The 19,429-nt window shown below is 45.9% G+C and overlaps 1 long non-coding RNA gene across 1 annotated transcript; it reads left to right on the plus strand.

Moving 5' to 3' along the window:
- The first annotated feature begins 263 nt into the window (after positions 1–263).
- Positions 264–2,322, plus strand: LOC109370084. Its single transcript, XR_002119883.1, has 3 exons — positions 264–336; positions 468–556; positions 1,280–2,322. It is a non-coding gene; the product is annotated as an uncharacterized LOC109370084 (long non-coding RNA).
- Positions 2,323–19,429: the final 17,107 nt, after the last annotated feature.

Here is a 19,429-nt window from a genome sequence, read left to right on the forward strand (position 1 = left end):
CTTGCTAGCTGATAGCCAGCCCACGCTCCAGCATGGGCCGCCTTCTCCATCACACAGTGACACTGCAGGGCCATATTTCAGAACCACGGGAGAGCACAGGCTGGCTGATCTCCAGCCTGATTGTAGCGGAAATGCTGAGTCATGTCCTGAAGCAGTGATTGAGCACCTGGTGGGAAGGCAGGGCCAATCCTGGGGAGCTCAGGTGCATGCAGTATACCTGAATGACCAGAAGGGATGGAGCCAGGATCCAGCCCTTCCCAGACCTCATTTAAGCGTTGACAGGGAGTAGTAAGGGTATCTTGCTGGGGAACCTTGCTTACCTGAGGCTTTCTGAAGGTAAGCAGGGTATTTTTTGTTTTTTTTTGGTGTGTGTGTCCCTAGTTTCTGCATTTGGGCTTATTCTTACTTGCTCTAGCCTTGGAATTTGTTATTCTACTGTAATTGCTGTGCTTTCCATTGCATTATAGGGATCAATCCCTCCTTCAGGGTGCTGCGTTTTTACTTCACCTGTTGTGCTGCTAAGAAAATGCTGAACTCACACAAAATATGCTTCTGTGTAAGTTAATACAACTCAGTGATGTAGTGGCACCCTTTTGAATGTACTCATTCAAGGTGCTTCTCCTTCTCTATGCAAATACTGGCTGGATAATGGCTTTAAAGGGAGGATGTTTTTCTGTTGCATGTTCTTTGCAGTGCGATGTGGGAATGCCTGGGAAAAGGAAAGCTTCCACTCTTTCTCTGCAGACATCTTGGGGCAATGTGCCCTTATCAGATCAGTGGTGTTTAGATGCTCAGACAGAAAGATAGGGTTGCTTTGCTCTCAGCTTCTTGTATACTCTAATAGATCTTATTTTCTCAGCCTTGGAGGCAGGTCACTAGCCAGCCTGTCCTGCCACCCATGATCTCAGAAGGAGCTGTATGGCAAGACAAATAAGTTGGCATGCTGAGGGATGGCTGTGCTCCATCCTCAAACCACTGTGGGGTGCATCCCAGTGAAGTGGGGGCTTTGTGTGGTTGGCATTGCAGGAGCTGTGCCATGTTCAGGGCACAGGCTGTGTGTAATTTAGGATCTCAGTCATCTCTTGTTGAGTTAGGCTAGGCTTGGGTGTGCACACAGCTTTGTACCTGCCTTAGCACAGGGCTGGCACAAGGAGGCTGTGCGTGCTCTCAGGATAGCTGCTTTTTTCTCAGCAGGACCTCTTTAATATTTTGGGAATGGAAGGAGGGGAAAAAAAATTCTTCTTCCCTTATGTTTTGTTGTGTTTGCTTATGCTCACAGAATGTAAAACATGGGAAAAGTGACAGAGCAGAACTTGGAGATGCTTGATGGAATTTGTCTTCATTTTTTGAACATGTGTGAGTTGTCAGTGTCCCCGCTCCATGTGGCAGAGGTGGAGGAACTCCAGGTTGTCAAGCAAGTGTTTGCCTTGCCCAGAGCATGGTCAAGCCTTGGCATTTGCCTCAGCCTTCTTTATGGTGCTCAGCTGAGCATGGTTAACTCTGGGGAACAGCTGTGGGCTTGCAGGTCTCAAAGCCCGTTCATTTTCCTAGGCTCCTGTTATGTTTTGGGAGTGTGGAGGTAATGAAAGCCCCCTACTTTATGGCTGTACCTCTGGTAGCCCACTCTCTGGGCACATATGGGCCACAGAGAAGCCTGCAATTTATTTTTGAGGGGTCACTGCTCATATCACATGGCTCTCAAACTTGGTTTCTATTCTTAAGCATACTAAAATTGCACATCCAGTGCTGAGCTCGTTGGATGCTCAGGCTGCCTGCACAGCAAGCCATGCACTTCCAGCTCTGGGCAAACTCAGAGCCCAGCCAGTCGATGCTGTCTCCACAAGGAAGGAAGAGAAGAAAGTCACATCTATGCTCTGTCAGCTTTCCTAACCACTTCAAGCCATTAGCTCTGACAATTTTTCAACATCATCCATATAAAATGCATTCTGGTAATATGCACTGGACTCATTTATTTATACTGCTTACTAAGTTCACAGCCAATATATTGGTACCAGAGATATGCTGTCCCTTCATTGAGCACTCTGGGAAATGTCTGAGGACAACAAGTACCTGATTTCCCCTGTAATTCTCCAGAGATTTATGTGCTACTGTAATGAGAGTGAACATGGAGCAGCAAGCAGATGTCAGAGATGTATAGCTCAGCCTGTGGTTTTAGAAGAGGACGACCTTTGTATTCTTAGGTTGTGCTTTGAGTAGGTGGATGGGGAGAAAATAACCCTGTGGAGCTGGAAAGCCAAACTGTGCCATGTGAAAGGGATTGTCAGAGCTCTGTGTTTGAGTTTGGATCGTTCCTTAGGTCTGATGGGGGTAGCTGATGGTCAAGATGTTTGTATTTATCAGTGCAGCTCCTTGGATTGGCTTCTATGTGAACAGGGATTGACTGGGAGACCTTTCTGCCTGGCACCTCAGTCCTGGCCACCTCTTGTTTGCATGAACTTAATTTTCTTCTTTCCCCATCATTTTGAGCTTTTGGTGTTGAATCTGGGAGCAGTCTCTTCTCTGTATCACTTGCCTTTGCAATGAACTTTCCAGGTGAATGCAAGTTCAGGAGAGAGCAGAGGACTCCAGTGCATTATGCTCAGTTTGCTATCATGCAGCACAAGCATTACCTACAGCCTAAAAACTGGTGTCAGCAGAGTGTGAATGATGCCAAGGACAGGCAATAAAGCAAATAATGCGGTGAGGGGAAGCAGCACAACTGAAGATGTGTTCTCTCCATGCTGTTTAAAGATGGAGTCAGGTAGATATGGGAGAACAGAAGTCTACACAGAGCCTTGCTACCATAAATAGATGTGTAGGTTTCAAACTGGACCTTGGCTTTTGCTAGATACATTGCTGGTATTATTGGCACACTATCATGTGGTTCCTGTGCAGCAGCACAGGAGGGGGGCACACAGCTTCTGTCCTGCATGCTTGCATGGGCCTCTGTGTGAACTTTGTTTCAAAATAACTTAGGAGTGCCCTAACTGTAAGCTCTGTTTTTGTCCCAGCAATCCTGTGCCTGGCTAGTGGATGTCATGTAATATCAGTAGATAAGGGGTAATTTTAGTTTTGTAAGTCACTTTCCGAGTTGGAAATAGGGTATGAAAAGCCTGTGTGTAATAAGACATCTGGGACTTACTCATCTGGGGTCTCGCATGGGCTCATTGGTGCTGTGGTTTCTTTCCAGAGCAGTAAAGCAGAAGTTGTCACTGTTAATTGAATGCAGAGTCCCAGCACCCTCTTCTAGATGTATAAGCTGCCATGTGCTGAAGGAGGCAAAAATCAGAGGTGTAACATTCAAATCTAGAGGCATATGCCATACTACGTGTACGTTGCTCACTGCAGCTGCATCCCGCAGGTAATGCTGTGCTCCTCAGCGTAGTGATTGCGGCTTTGTGCAGCTCCAACAGATGATGTGGCTATGCATGATTTATGCAGCATGGAGACAGCTTTGTACATGGCTGAGATGTGACGTTGGAGGCTCTTTATGTGCTTCAGTAACACAAGGCAGGAGCTTAATGAGGAGGTAATTCATGTTCTGTCTGCTTTATGAGTTTGCTGCTGCAAATACCTGTGGGCCCATAGAAATGTACCCGTGTTGCTCAGTGCTCCTCTACCCACGGGGTGACCAAAGGGGAAGGGCTGTGGGGGTGTCAGTGTGATATGAGGGCTGTGTGGTGGGTATGCAGTTGAGGCAGGGCAGGGACCTGGGCTGAAACCTGCCAGCTGTGAGCACTCCCTGAGGGTTTCCCATGGACTGGAGAAGGAGGCAGCTGGGTGTGGGACAGCCTGCACCCTCTGCACTGCTGCTTCCAAGCACGTTATTTCTCTTTACACACTGCAGATGTTTGCTGCTAAGCTGGGCTTGGCTGTTGCCCAGCTCCTCCTTCCTGTCCCCAGCACAGTAAAGGCAGCTCTGGCCGTGTGAAGGGGCATTCTGCCCCAGGAGCTCCTCACCTGCCATCCCTCCAGGTGTTCAGCACATCTGACTTTGTGCCATTGCAGTCAGCACTGACTGTAGCAGACTCACACAGATGGAGTTCGCCTTGGCAAATATGAATTGTTTGTTTGAGGGGAAAAATCCTCCTTGTTTGGATGAGTGCCCCAGAATTTGGGGACAGCTTTGTCCTCTTCAGCAGTACCACCTAGGACTGCTTCCTCACTTTGGGTTTCCTACAGAAAATGGGTGACCCAGGAAGAGAAAACATAAAGGAGTGGGCCAGGTAACTTATTAAGGGCTTTGTCATGGCTTAAACTCATAATAAGGGAGGTTTTTTTTATATTTTATAAAGATTAGGAATGTTGCTTTAAAATACAGCTAGTTTATCCTGCTGGAAGCTGAGTTGGAAGCACCTGCAGAGATGTGAGGAAGGTAATGGAACTGGAAAGCACTAGGGCACATCCTCAATGAGGGCAGATTTTGGTCTCATACATGCTGTAATCTCATTTTAAAAACAGTGAATAAATGGGGTGCTTGCAGAACAGAGAAGGAATGGAGCCTGGTGTGCACCAGGTGCTGCATGGCAGCCTGCAGGGCTGTGTCCTGGTGCTGAGAGCCTCAACAGCCCCTGTGCCAACTGGTAAGGAGGGAAGGCAGCACATGGGGGCTGTGATCAGCACTGGGAGCCCCCGGGTCTTGGTGTTGTGCTGGGCTTATTGTTTCTATGAGCTGATTTCATTCCTCTGTGTGTGTGTTGGGAAGGTTGCTTTGTTTGTTTTTATTTTGACACTGCTTAAAAATAAACTCCAATCTGCTACCAATTTGGCATTTCCCTCCTGCTGGCTGGGTGCTGACGTGTTCCAGGATAAGGATTTGAAGCTGGAAGTTGTGCAGGAGAAACGTTTGAGCAGGTGGGAGTCTGACTTTTTGCTGGAGTGCCCTTAGGAACTGTCCTGCCCAGCATCATGGGTGCACCCTTGTCATTCAGGTGGTTGGGGATCTGTGGGAGCTGAAGCTCCTGCCTTCATGGAGGGATATGTGGCACTCAAGGTTATAGGCAGGAGAGGCTCTTGGGTGAAACTTGACAGACGTCTTACAGCAAACCCTGTGTTTGCAGCCAGCCAGACTCCCTCCCCACCTCTACATTTTGCAGTCAGGACAGACATAGTGCCAGGACCCCCCACATCTGATTCTCTGAAGAGATGAGTTTCCCCTATTTCTCCTCCCAAACCGTGCTACCCATGTATGTGTGCACACCCACATTTGCTTTTTCCTTCTTCCTGCTGCTGGTGCACACAGCATGAAGTGCCCTGCCTGCACTCACAGCCCCATGCCCTCATCCCCTGGAGCACAGGGACATCACTGTCTCCCTGTTTGGTCCAAGAGCAGTAATGGATGGGTGGGAGGGAGGCAGTCCTTTGAAAGCTGTGTTGCCATGGCTCTTAAAAGCACACTGGGAACCCAGGGCTGCCTATAGTGGAAGCATTGCTATCAGATTCGTTTTGTTCAGCTTGGTCCTCATGCAAGGATGAAGCTTAAAACAATATCAAGTGAATGTGCTGACAGGGCAGAGGGCTGGTAACAAAGGAAGTTCCTGAATCGCAATGTGCTAATCTAAGCATTTGGGGAGAGCTCAGAGTGTAGTCTTTGTGAGCAAACTCCTCATGTTAGGATGAAGTCGGTTTGAGAATTGTCAGATAGAACATGAGGAGTTTGGCGTTGGTGAGAGATGCTGTCACACAAACCCTTCCATCTGTCTCCAAGAGGGAAGTTAAATGCAATTAACAACAAAAGGCTCCTCTATGCTGCCCTGCTTACATGCATAATTTGGGTCGGAGGAGCGAGCCTGTTCTCCTGACGTGTCCCATAAGCAGCCTTGGGTAGCAGTGCCAGCCAAGATGACGATAAACGCCAAATGTTGCTGTGTTCGGGGATGGAGATGCCTGCCCAATGGAAACTGGATGGGAGCCAAACTCATTTAGCATTAGCCATCAAACAGTCATGAGTTAATTGTAATCTTTGACAGGTGCATCAGGGATACTTTTGCTGAGGCCGCTACTTGCCCTGAGCTCATCCAGAGCAGTGTGACAGCAGGGAGATCTTGTCACAGCCTGCATAGCACCCCCGCCAGCAAAAGCTTCTGGGAGGTAACTTGAGTGTCTGAGCAGATCTATTCTAGCCAGCCCTTTGTGCTGTACCTAAGCACGTACATAGGCATGCAGAGGTGCAAGGTCACTTCTATGGGTCTTCTGGTGACTGTGGGGTGACTCTGAACGCGCTGTCCTGGCAGCTTTGTGGCTGAGGTGATCTCACCAAGGTGACACAGCAGGACTGCAGCCCAGCCAAGAACAACCCAGCCTCCATCCGTGCCCAGACAGCAGCTTTAACCACCAGGCTGCTTCCTGCTAAATGTGTCAGCTGGCACTGTCAGCAAATGCAGAGCTATAACTCTTTGCCCTTTGTGCATGAACAGTATTAATGAATGGTACATGCATGGATACTAAAACCTGGCAGTAGCAATATGCAAAGGATATAAATTAATATTATTACTGCACACGTTTAAGTGAGCGTCAACACGTTGCTTTTGCTCTTCTTGTCATTTCTAACATTCTTTCATACTCAGCTTTTTCCAGGGAAGCATTCAGTGGTATATTTGGAAAACTCTCACCTGTTAATCAGCTTTCACAGGCAGAACTGAATGGTGTTGTCTTATGGCTTGGTGGGAAACCGCTGAGGATCAGTGGTCAGAGGATCCAGGTCAGAGGATATTCCTCTGAAATGAGTAGTGTTTGCATACCACACTGGAAAATATTGACATTAACTGATTGAAAAATGTGTAAATCTTTGGTGACAGTGGCTGAGGTGCAACTCCCTGTGTTTGCACTGTGCAGATTACTAAATATACCGTTAGTGCAGCGAGGCTACATGTGCACTAGGTGCTGTATTTACACAGAACATAAGGATGCCACGCACAGCTAATCCAAGAAGCACCAGCTGTGGGCTGAGCAAGGAGATGCTGGCATCATGGAAGCTGCATGGGGACGCTTTGGGGCTGCCCTTTAATGTCTGTTCAGCTGCAGTCCTTAAACCCACTTCTGCCTATGCCTGTGGAGTTGGGCAGCAGGAGCAGAGGGAAGTGGGCTTGCTTTGGGGCCTCCCATAGCGCAGGCATCTTCGGTTAGGCTGCAGGCAGGGCAGCTGGAGGGCATGAGGAGAGGGAAACAGCAGCAATGCATGCTGGCATGCAGGGCTGAGCTGCATCCAGCAACTGGAGGAGAGAAAATGGGAGCATGTCAGCAGCAGTGCCACCGGATCCTCGGTGTTAGCAGGAGGAAACTGAAGCTCTATTTCCACTGGACTCAGGCTGATGACTGGAAAAATGTTTCTCTGTTTACAGGAATCTGAAACCATGTAATTCTCCTCTGCTTTCCCTCCCCTGTGCCTGCACTCTCCCCTCTGCTGCCAGCCCATTGCTAGTGGATGCACTTGCAAAGGAGAGTTTATTCTGACTCAAAATCTCTGCAATTAAATAAGAAAAACAACTTAGGAACAATAGTAACTGCAGTAGCACGATAAACGAAGTATTGAAGAAGTCCAAGGCTTGAAAAGTTTGGGCAAAGTGCCCTGAAATCAGAGGTGCTGCTCTCCCTGGTACAGAAGGAGAGGAGCAGGACCAGTGCCTGCAGTGCATCATCGGGGACTGAGCTCAGCTCCACCTGTCCCCACAGGAACACAGGAGAGCTCAGATGGCTGAAGGGTGGCCTGTGCCCTGTGGAGGTCTCAGTCTGGTCCCGAAATAGGGCTGGTTTAAAGACAGGATCATGAGTGCTGTGTCCCTGCTCCTGCTGGTGGGTTGACATGCAGTGCTGCTGCTGGTGTTTGCAGCGCTCTGTGCCCTTCCTGCGGTGAACAGATGTTATCAGATGAAAATTCACAGGGAATAAAGCCTGACTCAAGAAAAATTCAGATAGTACAGAAGAAAAAAAAAAAGGCTTGTCTTTGTCTTTATGGATTAATTTCCAGGGCACTGCACTTTTGCTTTCTTGGGCTGTGCTCTTGCTTCCTTTCTCCATTTCTTGGCTTCTTTTCTGGAGACGTAGCTGCATCTCCACTCTGATAAAGGAAATCTCCTAAAGCCACCATATAAACCAGAGGAGGTGCTTATCCACTTTCAGCAGCTATAAATCTCTCAACATTCAGAGATGGGGTAGAAATGGTCAGGGAAACAGGAGGGGGCAATTGGAGAGGTCCCTCATGAACCTGCAGTGCTGCCAATTGGCTCACCCTGCTTTGGGCAGGAGCTGCAAGCACAGCCTTCAGAGATTCAGCAGGCATTTCCTCCAAATCACCAATGTTCAGTAATTTAAATGAAAAGCCTTCAGATTGCTCCCCCTCTGTAATGTGAATTATCTACATGATTACTTTCCAGTCTTGCAACATGCAGGTCACCATTGTTTAATAGATCAATGCAAACATGGGGCTATCTGCACTGTTAGATGGTTTGTTTCCTGTTTTGCCTCATGCACTGCTTGTTTGCTTTTCTGGAACCCTTTGTGACTTATTTTGTAGGCCAGCACCGAGCTAAGGAGCTGTGCTAGCTGCTCATTGCCAGAGAGGCTCTAGCACCCAGCTGCGGGGGAACACAGGAAGAACAAAAAGCCCCAAACAGCTTAATAGGAATTTTCCTTCCTCAGACTTCCCTTATTTCAAATTCATCCCTGTTTAATCTTTACTATTAATTGGGGATCATGTGTGTTTGAATACCACAGATGCATTATTTACCAGCAGAAAACTCTGGCAGGTCTGAAAATACCCTGAGTGAAGCAGGTACCTTCTGAATTATTCACCACTTGGGTACGCAGCAATCATTGCTGCCACTGTAGCAAGTTTATTATTCGTAAATATTATTTCCTAGTATGTGTATACCTGTGACTTTTTAATGCTTTTTTTCCCCTGTGCTCAGCAATGACTCAAACTTTTGCAGATGTGAATATTGCCTGAGCCCCCTCCTACCTTTAGATCACTTGTTCAGGAAGAACAATTGGTTTTCACATAATAGTTTGTTGCCATTCAACTTCAGCAATTCTTTTTGTTGGGTCAGGCAAGACACGAACACAGAGGTCTTCCTCCGACAGACAAGCAGGATGGAGTTGCCCCTTTTCTCTTCAATTTTGTATTTTGAGGCCTAGGTGTTGCAAGATTTCTTCTACAAGATTTTCTTTCCTCTTTCCCTTTAAGTCTTGTAAATAGGCTCCTCTGCTCCTTGGGTAATTGAGTTATTTTTGGAGTACTGAATTTGCGTTGAAGCAGAAAGTATTTATTGCAAAAGGCATCAGTGCAGGTAAAGATGTACCTGCACTAACGTGAGCACAACTGGACTGCATCCCATGGATGTCTTGTGCTCTTGTGGCCAAATTCCTCCTCTTATGGCCTTTCCTGGAGCACAGCTCCTGGGGAAGTGCTATTTGAACAGTGTATCACAGAGCCTGGGGAGTGAGAGATGCTCATGCCAGGGAGCACATGGCTCTTCCCAAAGGATTGGGATCTCTTTAATCCTCGCAACAGTCTGATCTCCCCTCCCAGCCCTGCAATGGAAACACATTTATTCTGGTCCCACTTTTGTGCAGATACATCATTCCATAATCTCTCCTCTTCATTTTTCATGGCTTTCAAAAAGTGAATTTGGCAGGGGGAAGAACTGCTGTTGTGATAGCTCTGTAGACTGAACTCTTTGGGGAAAATAAACACCCTATTGTTATTAGAGAAGAGCTGAGGGAGCACTGTTTGCATTGAGTTGGATCAGTCTGGGTGATGGCATACTGAACCAGGGCTGGGCCTCTTGTCCTGCAGCATGCAGTCCCACGAGCTGTTCTCCTGGGAAGTCAGCTGTGGATAACAGACAGATAACAGACACCTTATCAGAATTGCTACAGCCTCTGGAGTGCTTCTACAGCTTTAGCTGAAGTTTTGAGAGAAGTGCTTTTAAGATAACTTCCACATCTGAACTTCTTCCAGGAAATCATAGAATAATTTAGATTGGAAGGGACCTCTGGAGGTCACCTCATCCAACGTGCTGTTCAAAGCAAGGTCAGCTTCTAAGTTGGATCAGGTTACTCAGGACCTTGCCTGGTCGAGCCTTGAATGCCTCCAAGCATATAGGTGGAACGGATGCTCCAGGCAGTGCAGACACTCACAAATTATTTTCTGATATCCAGTCAGAATTGTCCTTATTGTCACTTATGGCTGTTTCCTCTTATCTACTGCCTGTCCATCTCTGAGAGCAGCCAGACTCTGTTTTCTTATTTTCTCTTTAGCTTGTGGAAGATAGCAATCAGCCCTCCCCAGACATTTCTCTTGAATGCTAAAAATCCTCTTGGCTCTCAGCCTGGGCTTGCATGTTGCATGTACTGGCCCCAGTGTCTCTGTATGAATCTCGTCCCCTCTGTACTCAGACCTCCCTCTCAGCGCTTGGCCACAGACCCATAGGAGCTACATAGGCATGGCTCCTTCCACTGGCCATCTGGCTTTGCTCTTGCCAACACAACCCAGTAAATGGTTAATCTTCATTGCTGTGAGGGCGCATGGCTAATTTGTGTTTAACTTGATATCCATCAGCATGTAGCATAGCCAAGCAGACCCCAACCTACCCAAAATAACTCCTTGTTGCTGCCGGGCTGGTCACGGGATCAGTGTGATGTGATACTGGATTTGAGGGTGTATGGCCAATGTGTCCTGGAAGTTTGTATTTGAGGATTCAGCCACAAAGGTTCATGTGACAGCCACATCATGTGGTCAGACCAAGAGGTTTTCTCCACTGCCCGTGAAGATTGTAGATAGGTGAAGTTATTGGAAGAGGAGTGGGAATAAAAACTTGGCAGAAATGCTGTTGTGGTTGCTGCTGTGTCAGGCTGAGAGGTTGCCGTCCCCTTTGATATGCCAGTGTAACTGCAAGTGTAATTGCTTCCTATCCTGGCTCTGTCAAAATATTTGGGGTTAGTTTAAATACAGGGAGGGAGATGATGTTTGTGGAAAGGATAGGAAGACAACAAACAGACTGAAGGCAGCCTGAGGATGATAACCTCTCTGCTGCTGCAGGCATGAAAAATGACAATATTTTGGCAATGACATTTCTGATGTGCTTTCATTACTGCAGTGGGATAGACGTGGGGCTCCACAAAGCCCAAGTGATGGGTGAGCAGCACCCAGAGCCTCCAAGGCAGCACCTGGGGGGCCCTGTGAAAGAGGGACCGAAGTCCTGGAGAGCACCAACCCACAGACCTACTAGATCCCTATGAAATAGGGCAGCACTGAGAAGCAGAGTACAGGGCACCAGTGATGCAATGAGAGGGCTCTTATGCATCCCAGGTATTCACAGGGTCCATTCCTTCCCACGTAGAGGGTTTGAAGAGGCTATTAAAGAGCACAGATGGTGGGGGAAGCCAAGTCCCGGTGATTTTTGAAGGGCACACAATTCCCTTGGGCGTCTTTGAAAAATCCAGTTAATTAAATTAGGCTTGCAAGTGAGAGTTGAGTGGAATGAAAGATTGTTGTGGCTGGATGGGTATACTGTTCAATTGCACAGAAAATGGTCATTTGTTTTGATTTTTTTGCATGCACGCTTGCTGTGGAAGGTGTGTATTTGTGTGTGTGTCTGAAATGTCAGCATCAGATCTCTATTGGTCCACAGCTTGTACTGGGATTACAGTATATTTTGGGATGTGATGCTGCGAATAGAACGCAGCTCAGGGCAGTGTTTTATGTAAGGTAGCACTCTGCACTATTTTTAAATTTTTATGATATGGCAGGCTTGCTCTAGTATTCTAATAAAATGAGACATGTTCTTCCTTTTCCACAACAGCAGCAAAATCTAGTCTAGGGCTGTCCTGCAACAGCTTGCAGCTGGATTATAAAAAAGGGTTTATTCTGGGGCTAGATATAAATATTATACGTGGGTGGCTGCTGGACAGAATTGTTGTAAGGGTCACATCCAGTATGCAGAGCACCCTTTGCACAAGTTGCTTCTAGAGATGCTGGCTGTCAAGTACATAGGGCTCTTATGTTAACCTTAAAAAAAAAAATAAATAAATAAAAATAAAAAATTAAACTTCACAATATTGCACATTTGGCTTTACCTGCCTCTTGGGAGAAGGGTTGGAACAGTCTGGAGCCTGGCACTGTAGCAAAAATGCACTGTGCATGGCGTGTTGTGTGTCTGTAGCTCAGCATCCCGTTTCCTCTCACCTTGCAGCACCCATTGGGTATTTCCTGAGAAAAGCCTGGATTTATCTGCCTGACAGCAATGAATGCACAGAGAAATGCATGGTGACAGCTCTCTGCCTTCATGTCCCCACTGCTGGTGTCCTCCTTGTCCCACATGGGCCATAGAGCATGTTTCCTGCTCTCCCAACGTGAAGCACTGTGGGGCTGGAGGATGAGCTTGCATTTCAGATGTGCTATGGACATCAGCATTATCTTGCCATTTCCGTCCTCAAAATTCCTTTCCAAAGGAAGTAGCCCTTCTCATTGGAGCCAATGATCTCAATGCAGCACATTTTCTTCCTCTGCCATTTCCCCAAAAGCATGGTGTTTTCTGGACATATTTTTCCCCCCCAGCTTCTGCCCTCGTCATGTCTCCATTCATTAATGTGGGATATGTTCATGGACCTAATTCTCCACAGGTTCTAAGTCCAGAGCAACTCTGTTGGAGTTAAAACAAACACTCACTCTCTTCAGTCATGTGAGCTCTGGTCAAACTTGGGTAAACTTAAAAGTTAACCAAGACTTGTTCAGGCTTTGATAGTTGAACTGTGTTTGAATGGATTTTATCAGATTTTCCCAAATGATTCACCTCCAGGCTAAAAAGTGAACAGGAGGCAAATCTGTGATTTACAAAGAGAGGCAGCAGCACCACGGGGGCTGCAGGACAGGCTCCATCCATCCATGGCTGGCACCATTTGCATGGCACCAAGGGTGGGTGGTTTGGGGACATGTGGCAGCCATGGCTCACATGTCCCTAGCCCTGCCATGTGCCAGTTTTCCACTATTTTTTTTTCTAGGAGGGGGAAGATTACCCAGCCTCATGTATCTTCTGGCTTCGTTCACTTTTTTGCTTAGACAAAGGCAAAATTAGTCAAGTGGGTCTCATATTTATTAAAGGAATTGTATTTGTTCACTAGACTGGCAGCAGTATAAAGCATAGAGGATGCAAGCCCAGTGGACATTTTTATTTTAACAATGGAAATATGCAATCTGTCTCAGGAAAGTATAGCTGCTGAACAAATTAACTTGTGTTGAATGCTTATTGGGGGTCTGCAACTCATTCTTTTGTTCTTCCTGTTCAGCAACTGTGTTTTTCTGACCAAGACGTAATAGATCGTGGCTCCATAGAGCCTTTCAACAGATGATCTCCAAGTACTTGACAAACACTAGTGATTTGCTTGGAAGAGACTAAACCTTATCATAAATCCAGGGGATATTACCTAGAGTGCAGGGTGAAAAGTACATTGCAGCTACCAGAGTGCTGCAGAATGGTATGTTTAGTAGGACTGACACGTACCAGGGGATGTGCTCTGATGGGGTGTCTGCTGTCAAGTTGTGACATTTATTCTTTCATTTACGAAGGCATTAAGAGGATATAATAACAAGGTTTAAATTCTTTTTCCAAATTAAGGTGCTTGTGCCCAAGCAAGCATCCAGATCACTTCATGACAGTGTATCCAAGCCCTGGCTCCCGCCCAGGTCTCTACTGGCATGTCCCTGTTCTGCTCCTATAGGAAGCAGCCCACCCCAGTGACCAGCTGGGAATGTCCCTGACACATGGCCGCTCTCTGGGTAACCTGAGATTGGTAAATGCTGTTGTGTTGCAAAGCTTTCCCTGGCCAAGCAATGAAGCATGTCAAGAGTGCCTGAATATTCACTATCAAAAGAGTTTGAGCTGTAGCCTCTCCATTCTATGTCTCTTCTGGATTGCAGTCTGTAGGTACTGTATGAAGTTAATTAGGAAAGCCTTGGTGCTGCGGTGATTTAAGTAGGAGCTGGAGACTTCTCTGCCTGAATTAGGGACTTGCTTTGAGATTACTTGCTCCCTGTCTTCTTTGTCTTTACTCGAAAGCCACAGAATGCACAGCTGACACTGCCCTGTATCTGCCTTGGCCTGCAATTTTTAGACCCCATTGCTGTTATGCTATTCCAAACCAAGGTTACAGAATTTCAGTATGAAATCAAGTATTTGCTCAAATGTAGGTGTTTTCACATAAGGGTTCTGTGTTTGGAGTTAAACTGGAGCTAGAGCTGCAGAACTAACACTCCACATTCATTTCTCTCAAATTCTCAGAGGGGGAAAAATGTAACCTTCTGTATTTAGAACTATCTGCACAACTTCCTCGCTGGTAAAAGCAGCAGCCTTCTTTTCTGCTGTCCAAGGCAACAGAATCCTTAAATATACAGTCCTGAAAATACCACAGAAGAATCACTTTGGGAACACTCCCTTGTAAAAACATTTCTGAGTTTTGTGCGTGCTGGATCAAAGTGCATGCTCTTTTAGACCCAGCTATGAATTAATTGGCAATGTGATTTTGTTATGCAGATATGCGAAGTCTGCACACATCACCTCTGTTGTCCTAGGTCCAAACCAAACCCTAACAGCTGGAGTTTCATCCATAGTTTCATACGGTGCTGGCATAACCCAGTGGAGCAGTGGGAGGAGAGTGGGGCAGCGCTGGGAGCAAAGCACTGGGTGCAGCCCCTGAGAGAAACAGAAAACTTCAGCTCTATGAGGGATTTACATAATGCCAGGAAAAACGATTTAAATGCAAATAGCCTGGTAGGATTGTTAGAAATTTTGCAGTAGCTCTGGCAGCCAGGTGTAGCATACAGAGAAAGGGAGCTAAACAAATGTTTCCTTCCTTCTGCGAGTTCATTTATTCACAACCCAGGTTCATTTCTTTGGCAGGCGTATTTTCCTCTTCATCTTCAAACAGAAAAAAAACAAAACCAAACAAGAGGAGGCTGCCTGCCCCCTCCTTCCCAAATGCACTCTTTACATTATAGCAAAGCACTCACCCACCTGCAGGTAGATTTCCATGCAAAATATATTATTGAATTTGCCATCAGGTTCTATGAGGTGATGCAGACACCAGCATTTTAAGACCATTTCTTTTCCAGCTCTCTCCTCAGATCATTTGAGATGCACAGATATTGGGGAAATAGGTTTTTAACACCAATCCTTCACAAGCAAGATTAAACTCAAGGTGGAGGTTCTGTGGAGGCAGCAACTGATGGAAACAGGGCTGATCTGGTGTGACTGAAGCACTGCTGCTCCTGGAGCTACAACTCCCCACTGGCTGCCCTTTGGCTGTGCTCAGACATTGCCATAGTTGTTTATAACTCCTAAGGGCAAACCCTTGCTGAATTGAATGCCAGAGGTCTCTGTTGTTGGTTAGCATCAGCTCAAGTCTGTTTCAACCTTTGTGAAATGAGGCTGCTAATCTTCTCTAGAAGTCTGCAAGGCTCTGTTAGTTTGTTGCTGGTACAGTTGTGATCTTGTGATAGATCACTAAAAAAGAAGAAAGACAAGATTATACAACTTGTGTTAATTAGTTCCCATTCACTGTCAGAACTGTGCTAGGTGTTCTGCTGCCTTCAGGTTGCAGATGCTCTAGAGGATGCTCCCGGTGGACCCAGATTGTGGAGAGCTGGCATGAATCCCACTACAGCAAAAGTTTTGTCTGCTAAACTACTGTCTTCATAGCATTGCAAATGTATTGGCTCTCTTGGGAGATTATACGTTTAGGAATTTGCTGTGTCTCCTTTGCATCTAACAGCTTTTCCCCCCAGAACAAAGCAACAAGGAATTTCTAAAGGAAAAGAGCAGGATCTATTTTCCTTGTGTATCTCCCAAAACCTAGGCAAGTTTCAAGAGCTGTATCAGTTAGGCAGAGAGGAAATGCACATCTTCAGAGCTAAAGCCATGTAGCATCTGTTCAAACTTCTGTCAGCAAAAACAAACTATGTTCCACAGACAGGCTATCTGATTTATCCAGGACAGCCCTTACCAAGAGCACAGGCAGCCTACATTTGCAGCATTGTATTTTGGGACTTAGGAAGGAGTCTGGTCAGCCTGTCTGCTCATTGGCCATGTGTCAGCAGTGCAAGGGCTGGTGGTGGTGGAGTGAGTGTGAGCATATTGAGCACATCTCCCCTTGCCATTAGGGTTTCACACTAATGGGTAGCAGACTTTTCCTCACACAATTTTGCAAATGCTTGCTTATGCAGGAACCTGCATCCCAACTGTGTGGTAGACGGAATTTAGATTTGAATGCAGGCAGGCTCTGTATCATAAAGACACCCAGCAAGCCTGAGCTGGTTTGTGTGTACCCAGAATGATCACTGTCCGATCACTGTCTCTAATGAGGTCTCAGTTTGGCTTCTGAAGAAACCTCAATATGAGGAGTGTGTTCAGCTTGGGCAAGAAGCCAGGTAATGCCATGGCTGTGCCTTCTCTGCACAGCATCCCTGGCTGGCTTTGTTAGAGCTCCAGGTCTTACCCTGCTTCCTTCATGTGATCGCCCTGCTCAAGAACAGCAAGATTATTATTATTACTGTTGCTTTTGTCTGGACTTTTCAGTTTTCTTTTTTTCCCCCGTGTGAAATTTCCTTCTCCAGACTCAGCTGTTTACTTCCTGAACTTCATACCAGTGGGTCCAGCTGAAGCCACTTGTCTCAGGGAAGCATGTGAAGGAGTCTTAAGATAAGGAGTTAAACCTCCACCTCACTGATGACTGTATTTGGACATTCCTGCAGCCTTGGCAGTCCTCAGAGTCTCCTATTCCTCCTCATAGATCTCAGCCTGAGCTTTCCCTGCCAGTCCTACTGCGCCTATAGGACTGGAAAAGTATCCACGTGATATGCAATATAATATGTGAGCACTAATCTAATCTAGCAATTATCTCCACTTGTGAGGGCAGATGAGATTATGCACTACCAGAAAGGTCATAACACCAGAGATCAGCCATCATGTGGTGTTTGCACACACTGATTGTTGTTTTATTGCTGGGTACTAAGGCACAGCAGTAAGACTTATCGTGAAGCTGATGTGATTATAGGTATCTATCCCTATTGTAATTGGATTTCTCCTGGTAGCACAGGAATGTTTGTGAAGGAATCCACGCTTGACGCTGCACTTCTGTGTGCTCCATGCAATCTATACACTCTCTTTGATCTCCAGTGAAACCATGCTGCTAAGGAGAGTAGGTTGACCTTTGTTAGCTCGCAGATTTAAACAGTCAGCCAATGATCTCATGTAAAGTCTTGAGGCAAGAAGATCAGAAAATCTTGCAGAAGATGGGAGCATGAGATTTGAGCATGTTCTGTGGGATTTTGTACTACTCCGTGTGTGTGGCTGGACCTTCTCCCTGAGCAAGGGAGACTTGCTTTTCTTGGTGATGATCTTTATAAATGTTATACGCTCAAATCTACATAAATAGCCAGGAGACTGTTTAGTGAACTCTTAAATACCATACTATGTGAAAAATGACCTTATATTAAAAACAAAAACAAAAACCAAACCTACATAAAAGAAAAAATGAGAGTCATGAAATATTATTCAGGTGCAAATCACTGAGTAGGCAAATAACTGTCCTAGGAGAAAGGTCTTCCCATCATGCTGAGTGGACTTCTATGGGTATCTCAGCTGCTGGCTGAGAACAAATAGGATTATAGGATCCTTACAAAGCAACAGTAACTTGTAACAAAGGATGCTGTGCTTCTCCTAACCCAGATCTTGCAGTCAAACATAGTCTAATGCTTTGTTTGGTTTCATTTTCTTCTCTCAAGTTCATTGCTGCTTGCTTCAGACAGGTTAATCAATACTCTGAGGACTATTTTTGGATTCAGTGACAAGTTGACTACACCCTCAAGGCAAAGAGAAAAGTTTCCAGGTCTCTTTCAGCCTTCGAACAGCTTTGAGAACAGCTTTGTAGGAAAGGGAAGGTGACACCTTTCAGTAGCACAATATTTTTAACCTTGGTTTGCTGCTGCGAGAGGCTCAGGTTTTGAAATGTGTCGCCGAATGGTGGAGGAACATGATTGAAGCTGCCATTATATTGGAGGAAATAGTTTTAAAGCCTCACAGTATCAGATGATTCTATGTGTGTCCAAAGTACTGTGCCCGCCTGTGCTTCTGCCTCAAGGTTGGCAACTCTGCACTTGCTTTTGTATTTAACCTCTACCTGTTTGCTTAGCTGGGATTTGAACAGATCACTGCATCCTTGTGCTAATTGCAGTTTAATAATTAGTGCCTATCAAAATGCTGCCTTTCAACTGCCATTCAATTTGCTTCTTGCTTGCCAAATAATTTCACCTTTCCCTTGCTGCAGCCACTGTGTTCAAGGGTGACAGGGTAAGCATTTCTTAATTTCACATCCAGATCTCTCTCTGTCCTACATGTTAACCCCTCAGTGGTTTCAGTTTTACTCCCCAGGCTAAAAGACACAAATCACTCAAACGTGCTTGCAAAGAGTGGGGGGGGAAAAAAAAAAAAGCCTACTGCAGTTACACTGATCCCACTGCCATTCTGTTCAGATGCACAGCTAGTCCTCCAGCAGCTAAACATGGGAGGTGGCAGCAGGCAGGTCAGTGCTATTGTGGGTAGCAGAGATCTAGCTAGCTTTAATGTATTTTTGTAGAGCCAAATACACGAGAAGCTATAGGCAGCCCATTCTCTCGTTCCAGGATTTTAGGTGAGCTGAGATGTAAGAAAGTTGTCAGAAAATCCAGTTCCTTAACTTTGACCCCAGTGATCAAATTGATTGGTAAAAACTAGAATTATCTGGCACTTAATCTAGTGACTTGGTGACCATGTGGACTGTACAGCTGACCATTACCATCTATTTGTTGGTACTGTGGTTCATATGCTGCAGCCTCTGCAACAAGATGCAGTTGTTCCTGAAAGGCACAGTGTATTAAGGACATGGAGAGAAAACAGATTTGCTTGCATTAAAAAATCATGGATCAGAAGGAAGCTGAAATTTGGTCTGAACAATTTTCATGGATTTCTGTTACATTTCATTAGATTAAATTATAAGCTTATGCCAGTCAAAAGTAGAAGTGCTACAGATGAGGATCTATGTAATGTAAGCTTTGAGCACTTTCGTCTCTCATGCTAGAAGCTGTTTATCTGTTCCTCTTCATTTTACTTGATTCAATCAGTACAAGCAGCCCCTCATTGTCAGTGATGCTGCAAAGCCCATTCCTTCTTCCAGCAGTGGATCAATAAACGTTTGCCTCTCACTGCTTCCTGCCCATTCACTGATTTGTCCTCCAGAACTGGAGAAGTCAGGGCTTCTCCCCAGGGCAGCCCGCAGCTGTGTCTCTACCCAGGCAATGATAAACATCAAGGAAAACTGCAAAGAGGTCCTGTGCTGTTACTTTCTGTACAGCTTGGAGGTTAAAAAAAGATTAAAAAGATGCTCCAGCAGTCATTTAAGA

This window comes from Meleagris gallopavo, chromosome 15 (assembly GCF_000146605.3).
Source record: "Meleagris gallopavo isolate NT-WF06-2002-E0010 breed Aviagen turkey brand Nicholas breeding stock chromosome 15, Turkey_5.1, whole genome shotgun sequence".
In the NCBI taxonomy this organism is placed as follows: domain Eukaryota; kingdom Metazoa; phylum Chordata; class Aves; order Galliformes; family Phasianidae; genus Meleagris; species Meleagris gallopavo.